Source organism: Oreochromis niloticus, linkage group LG8 (genome assembly GCF_001858045.2).
Source record: "Oreochromis niloticus isolate F11D_XX linkage group LG8, O_niloticus_UMD_NMBU, whole genome shotgun sequence".
Taxonomy (NCBI): domain Eukaryota; kingdom Metazoa; phylum Chordata; class Actinopteri; order Cichliformes; family Cichlidae; genus Oreochromis; species Oreochromis niloticus.
The window spans coordinates 25,203,884-25,209,883 of NC_031973.2; the positions used below are offsets into that span (position 1 = coordinate 25,203,884).

The 6,000-nt window shown below is 39.0% G+C and overlaps 1 long non-coding RNA gene across 1 annotated transcript; it reads right to left on the bottom strand.

Annotated features, from left to right (window-relative positions):
- Window positions 1–1,720: 1,720 nt before the first annotated feature.
- Window positions 1,721–4,728, bottom strand: LOC100690515 (uncharacterized). Its single transcript, XR_003221309.1, has 3 exons — window positions 4,224–4,728; window positions 3,888–3,967; window positions 1,721–1,735 (listed from the first exon to the last, which is right to left on the bottom strand). It is a non-coding gene; the product is annotated as an uncharacterized LOC100690515 (long non-coding RNA).
- Between the last annotated feature and the right edge of the window lie 1,272 nt (window positions 4,729–6,000).

The window sequence follows — 6,000 nt, forward strand, 5'->3', positions numbered from 1 at the left end:
CTCTAGTTTTATACTCTTATTTATCTTTATGACTCTGTATTCTTTAGTGTTGACATTTAGCTTCCTATTATTCCTGTTATTTGTTCCTTTGGTTCCTGAGTCCCTTTAGTTCAGTTCTCCTGCTCTGAAGGTTCATTCTGTGTTTGTGCTTTTGTGATGGGATCTGTGTGTGAGCTCCATAGCCTTCTGTTTATGGTGTTATCTTTACTCTCTTTGTGCTTACAAATTTCCTGTTCTTCTTTGCCATTAGTTCCCTGTCTGCTTTAGTTGATGACAGGTTTGTTAATCCCCTTCTGTAATCCCATTTTGTTCCTTCTACCTTGTCCATGTGTTTATCATCTGTCTCTGTGTCAAATTGGTAAGGCTTAGTCTGGGTCTCAGTTTTAGTTAGTCCTCGTTTTATTTTGATAGTCTTATGCCTCGCGTGCTTCGTACTGACTGTTCCTTGGTGTTTCCAATCTCCATAATCACACGGTTTGTTTTTATCGTCTCCTTCTGTTATTTGTTGCGTTCTCCCCTTGTGACAGTATGGTCCGTGTGTGTGTGTTTCCTCCAAGTCAATTCCCTGTTCACCTTACGTGTTGTTTTTTCCCTGTATGGACACGGTTCAGCATTAAAAGCTCTTTCTGAGTTCAAGTCCTGCCTCCTGAGTCCTGCATTGGGGTCGACTTCAACAGCGCCAAACTGTGACAACAGGCCTCTGGTTTAGATGGCCATGTATGATAAAAGAGAGTTACATGTAAACTCCCCAACTGCCACATAGAGCATTTAAGTACCTTTTAGTTTACTGGCTTATTTGTGAGGCCTGTAGCTATACTGCTTTGGTTTACTTTTACTAGTAACTGCAAAATGTCTAAGCATAGCTACATCGCTGCCAACCCACTGCTGAAATGTTGCTGATGTCATCCGTGTTAGCAACAATGAGTTTTCAGCCATGGACCCCTATGACTGGATCAACTTGTCTTGCATTACACCGGCAACTGACTTCACTCCTCCCACTCCCACTCCAATATCAAGAGGGAGGTGGAAATGAAATAACTACTCAGCATTTAGCAGATATATTGTAGAGTTTTATCATACACAGGTGGAGTTCAAACCAGAGGATTTACATAATGAATAAGTGAATGATTTTTTTGTAAGGCATAAATAAACATGTTTTTCCATATAAGCTTTCCACTTACATATTCAGTTCAGTTCAGTTCACTCCAATACTTTTTTTGTCCCACTAATTTCCCTTGTGGGACTATAAAGTATTGAATTGAATTGAATGTGTTAGTATTGCTTAATTCTTCTTTGGCTGCGTCCAAGCAGTCAAAAAGTGAACCAGTACACATTTGAGTTGGTTTTAGGCCAACAATATCAGAAATGCAAATGACATAAACACAACTGGCCATATTTGCTGAGGGTGGAGATTAGAGGTGCTCATGAGAACAAGATTAAGATATAACACATAACATGTTTAAGTCTAGTCTAGATTACATGCCTATTTACAGCTTGTTTAGGACTTCCCCTCATATTTTGAACGACTGATCTGTGCTTAAAACTCACCAATAAAGAGGAGGAGGACGGCAAAGGCTCCCACCTCCACTGGAGTTGCTTCTGGGAGAGCCTGTAGTTTGGTCCACACCCTGCGAAAAATGTCGTGCAGCTGCTGGTCCATGCTGACTTCTAGGTGCAGGAGTTGAAAAAAGTTATATATCCTTCTCTTCCAAAAGAAAAAGGCCTCAGTAGAGCTCTAAATGTAGAAATTAAAAAAAAGAGAAGTTGTTCAGCTCCACCCTGGACTGCTCCGATTTTACTCTTCCACCCTGCAATTACACCTCAAGCCTGGTAAAAATATTTTCTTTCAATCTCTGAATCCTCTATGCTTTCCAAGTACTCACTCAGTATATATCAGCACCACTAATTAGTCTACTGTATGTGTAGTGAGATTTGGCAGACCACATGTCTAGGCTGTACGTGTTTGTGAATAGACTGTGTGCGAGGCTTGTGTCAGGCCTGGTGGGTTTGTATCCACAGACAGGAGAAATCTTCCTGCGTGCGCGGTTTAATTATAAACAAGGCTAACTATTTCAGGCCTGGCATTTCAAAACTGAGGCCTGTCATCAGCACTGGAGCAGCTGTGTGTGGGAGAAGCTGCAGAGGCGATAAGGGCACAGGAACACGACAGGACACTGACATCACCGATAAATTCTGAATGGACTAAAAACCTGCCGACTAATCGGCGTGGAACCAAGTGTGTACTGATTGAGTCCAGTCTCTTTAACACAGTGCCAAATCACGTCACATAGTAATTTCAAAGCCCTGGATTTTCATATAATGTTAAAATAGTAGTTAAATAAAGAAATTGTGCTAAATCTAGAAACAAAATGCGTTCTTCCGGCTTTATCAATTTTTGTTGCAATGCTAGCATTTTTTGATGTAAAAAAGCAAAACAGTTTTTTTTTTTTTTAATATCTACGTTTACTTTTTGATTGGCCAAACTCTCTAATTGCCTTGTTTTCATTGAGTTTACGAAATTATTATTTTTTTTACTTTTTTTGTCTTTGTCCTAACCCTCACCCATATTTAATAGACTTGGATTGAGTATAGGTAAGTTTAACCAATGCTAGTTTTTTCGCCTGCCAAGCTAATGCAATGCTAACTAGCGGTTAACTCATCTGGTCTTGCTGAAGCGCAGCAGAACTGGTGTATAAAACTGACACTGGTTACACTGGGACACTCTCCAAGTAAAAGCAATTTGTAAAAACATTTAAAACACTGTTTTTCATTTACTTAAACAGTTAATATCTATCTATTAAATAAATCATTAAAAGTACCCAAGACGTCCTGCTGTTTGTTGCTAGGCAACATAGTCACAAAAAATGTTTTAAAAAAAAAAGGTTTGTCATGGATTACAGGATTTATCCATGAACCCCACCCCCTTTTTATTTTATTTTTTTTATTTATTTGTGTATGAATCTCTTATGTCTGAATCCATTTGACTATTTTATGTATGGATGCAATGTTTTGTATATCTGTGTTGTTTCTTTTAGTTTAAACTCGGATGCTTTTCTGTCTTTCTGTTGTGTATTACACCATATATCTTGGTGTATGTTTATTTCCAAGGATGACTAAATAAATACTAATTTAGAGTGGTCTTTCAGTAACTGTACAACCACATAGTCATGTACACACTGATTTTAGATATGTTTAATATACTAATCTCTTTTTTCATTGCCATAAACAAATTCAGTGACAACTTGTTTCTGTCAAACTACCTTTGCAGATTTAACATGTCATTTTCAACCATTTAATATATTAGATACTGCACTTATATCATTACTATACTAAATAATGGATTTTTGATCCAACGCAGAACCCTGTGGAACACCACATCTGTCAAAACTGATGATGATGATCTGCAAACTGTACATATTAAAGCTTAAAGCATATTAAAGCCTTACTTTTTGTTTATTAGTGATGCTTATACACATATGCTGTACTGTACTAATGTATTAAATCTGTTTAGCTTAATGTGTGCGTAACTCTAAGTAAAACTATGTGATTATTCTGAATTTCTACTGACTCTTATTCTTTATCAGATCAGGAAGTGCCACCACATATACTATAGGTTGTTTTTTTTTTTTTCTTTTTTTGTGGTTGTCATACTTGACATGTTCTGTTGCTTTAGTCATGAAACATCAGTCTGCAGTTCATAACGGATTTCCTGTTATATTTGTTTTTGACAGTCAGTTCCACATGACAGAGTGTGCTTTTAACACTTAATACCCCCAAACACTGCATTATTTCATCATACGTGCCTAAATACAGATACTTTTACCCTGGGCGAATATATGTGTATGTTCTTTTTGTTTATAGTAGCTCCTCCAGCTGATTCCAAGCACCTGCTGGAGTGAGCCTGAAGAATGTGAGGCCTCTGCTGCTGACCCTCTTCACACTGCAACCTCTTGTCTTTGTCCTTCCGCTGCGCTCACATTATGTTTGGTAAGGCCCAAACGAGAGTAAAACATGTAACAGAAATCAAAGAAATCACCTTCTTTGGGGTTCATGTAGACAAGCTGGCTTATTTAGTAGCTGGTTTTCTTTACTTTACAGCACTTAAGCATTTCCATTTGAGAATGACAAGTAAAGTAAGTGTGGCCTTCAAATGCTAGTCTGTATAAACTTGGCATAAAGCGCAGTAAATGCTGACATGTGCAAAGAAAAGAAAAGGCTCTTACCTCTTTAGCAAATGTGTGCCACTACTTCCACTTGTTAACTCTTCTCTGACAGCAGAGCCAAAGGCAGAAGTAAACAGTCCCCAGAACGTTTCAGTGACTTTTACTCCTGCTTGTTTTCTCCCTCCCCCTCTTCTTTCTCTCTTCTCATAAGTTAGTTTGTGGTGCCTGCAGGTCTTCTTCTCTTCATCTAATTAGCCTGCTTCAGTTCAGACTGAGAGAGAGAGAGAGAGAGCAGCTCTGGATGTTTGGACGTAATATGACTCTTTGAGCAGATCAGCAGCCGTTTCTTTTTTATGACCACAACTGTTCCTCCTGTGAGAGTGTTCACTTTCTCCTCCTATTCTCAGAGAGTTTGTGTACCTCCTCACTCTTTCCACTCCCTTCTCCCTCCTCCAACTAGTTTCCAAATCAACTCTTTCCCTGTCTCTCTCTCTCCCCCTCACCCTCTGTCCTGTCTGTACATCTGAACACTCATTCACTGTTTTTTTCCCCTCCTCCTCCTCCCTCTCTCCTCCCTCTCTGTCTCTCTGTTGCTACAGACCAGCTGTGCCAAGGCCTCTTTTTTGTCTTCAGTCACCCTGGAGACGAGGCTGCTTCTAAAAGAAGCAGGGGGTGGTGTTTGTGTGTGTGGTGTGTGTGTCCATCCTTCTTGCGTCCTGCCATCTTAGCTCTTACCAGCGTGTTTTTCTTTGTTTTTTGTTTTGCGTTTGCTGTTGATTCACTTAAGTGAAACAAGAGAAAACTGTCATGACTTGAGGTGCGCCTGATATCCGCCCTGGGAGTTCCTCCCGGATCAAAGGTGGGGTGTTTTTCACTGGAAGGTCTCTCACAAAGGAGGAAGAAAGAACAATCAGGCCATTTCTTCTGTTTTTCTATTTATTTTCTGACCAGTCCGCCTGGCTAGGATGTGTTCTCCAGTTTGTTTAGAGAAAAATGGGGTTAGTTGTGGAGCTTTGGTGAGAGTCATTACAGGGAATTGCATTAGAGGATATGTGGACATTCCAAGTTACGCTTATTCATCCATAAATGACCATTAGTCATTTCCTAAAAGTTTACCAGAATGCAGCACAGAGTTCCTGAAACTGAAGACCGTTAATTTGCCTCGAACGTCAAACCTCAGATAACGCGTCTTGGTCAGATCGCTGTTTGTGTTTCACAGTGAAAAATAGATTCACATGATACTTCTTGTATTTGACTTCCACTTTAGTATTTTAGCATTTTCAGTCTACTGTCCAGTACAAAGCACAGAGGGATATACTGAATATGAAAAACAGTGCATGAACCACAGATTGCATCTAATGCATTTTGTATTTTTCATACAACTTACACTTAGTTAAAGTAGGCCTTGGGGCATTTGCTAATAGGATTTGTTGCAGATTAAAGCCTTTCCATCAAAGTCTTATGGCAGTGCAATTAGAAGGATTATTGTTGTGGTCTTTAGGAACAGTGTGATGGAAAATTTCTCTAAGGACATCAAATATAGCCATTAAAATACTTAAATTACCAGGTTTATTTGATATTTTTTATGATCATTTTGTTTGAATGCCTCGAGTTCATCATTGTAAAGTACTTTAAGGAGCAATTCTGACTTCATATTTGAGGTACACTTTTTGAAGTGTACTCAGTAATTTTAATTAATTTAATACCATTTTAATTCTTCCCTTGCCATGAGGGTGCCACATGTTTGATTTGGAGTTTTACACTGGATGCCCTTCCTGATGCAGCCCCAAAGGAGATTTGGATCTCCAGCTGGAATCAAACCTACACCATTGGAGTT